The 1,444-nt window shown below is 44.3% G+C and overlaps 1 long non-coding RNA gene across 1 annotated transcript; it reads right to left on the bottom strand.

The window, feature by feature from the left end:
• Positions 1-48: 48 nt before the first annotated feature.
• On the bottom strand, positions 49-1,422 carry LOC111665604 (uncharacterized). The gene is made up of 3 exons (XR_015437926.1): positions 528-1,422; positions 290-412; positions 49-190 (listed from the first exon to the last, which is right to left on the bottom strand). It is a non-coding gene; the product is annotated as an uncharacterized LOC111665604 (long non-coding RNA).
• Between the last annotated feature and the right edge of the window lie 22 nt (positions 1,423-1,444).

Genomic DNA, 1,444 nt, shown 5'->3' with positions numbered 1-1,444 from the left:
AGTGAGACGAATAAAAAGTTTGAGCATCTATTAGAAATAAAAGTTTGCATTATTTTGTTATATGTGTGTTATACCTGAAGCGTTTGAGCTCACTGATGTCTCCGTAGGCCAGAGTGAGAGTTTCAGGGCGACTGGCGTAGAAGTAGTCCTTATATTCATCCCACCATACCTCCACCACACGAACATAGTTCTGTACACACACACACACTCACGTTTTTATAGCTAACTTTAAGTGTTGGAAGAATGTAAACATGTAAAATGTGACTATACATCTGATTAGTGGCTACACCTTCAGAGTGGGTGAGGATCCAACATGTGCAGGTGGAGGGTTCCCTTGCCATCCCTGAAGTCTGTAAATATGGCCAACACGAGAACATGGTACGAAGAGAAGCTGGCCGCCACACTGCCAGATCTATACAGAGAGAGAGAGAGAGAGAGAGAGGGAGAGAGAGAGAGAATATTGTTCTAAAGCCTTTAAAATGATCTTTCAGCCTCAGCCTGTATAAACTGGACTATTCCATGTCTACCTTGTATGAGATTTCAAAATTCTCTCCTCCCCATATCTGCAGTCCGGGGTCATACAGACCCAGCTCAAAGAAGAATTCTCTCTCTATGGCAAAGAGACCACCTGCCATGGCTGGAGACCTAGGTACAAAGACAGACACACACATCCAGAAACAGACATGTAGACACATGCTCACACAGGTGCATCACTGTGTAGCTCAACATTACTCTTCACTCTAAAGGTTTCTCCATTTCAAGCTACTACACAGTCAGTCCCTCAGTCAGTATTAATAACAATGAGAACACAGAAGAGACAAGAGCAGACTGACACAGAGACAGGCAAAATGAGAAAGTAATGAAAGCAAAACTGAGGGGAAAAACAGACTGACAGCAAGGCACAATGGATGAAGAAGTGATTGGGGGGAGGTGGGGGTGATGGTGCCCCAGTCCGAACCCGATTCACACCAGAAGCTCCCCTGTAGACCTGACCAAATTTCCCAAGACAAACCCACGGCCTTTAGATCAAGACTCAATCATTGCTCACTGAAGGCAGTGTTGTAAAGTTGTCAGTCCCTGGGTTAAAAAGAAAATAGCTTCACAGACCCTCCCTCCCCAAAACAAATAGGAAATTGGCCTTAATTACTGCAGTTACACCACAAACAGCAGAGTCAGACTGAGAGTAGAAGACTACACAAAGAGACAGGGCCACAGCACACTGTGGTGAAACGCCAATCAACTCCCAGTAGTAGAGACATTAGAGCACAGCAGCAGCCAATGGACAGGACAGGAGTCAGATATTCCCTCGGAGGGAGGTAGGTTTGGTTTAGTTGGTTAGTTATGATATGCAGTAAGAGTTAGGCTAGTTTTCCAAATTTAAACATCCTAAATTTGTGTTTAATATCAGCCGATGGTACTCATACTACCCGGTCCACATATTTCT

The sequence above is a fragment of the Seriola lalandi genome, unplaced genomic scaffold, assembly GCF_002814215.2.
Source record: "Seriola lalandi dorsalis isolate HSWRI2012SDOR001 ecotype SW California unplaced genomic scaffold, Sedor1 jcf7180002002313, whole genome shotgun sequence".
NCBI lineage: Eukaryota > Metazoa > Chordata > Actinopteri > Carangiformes > Carangidae > Seriola > Seriola lalandi.
The sequence above is the reverse complement of the archived record's forward strand: the minus strand, read 5'-3'. Positions and strand labels throughout refer to the sequence as shown.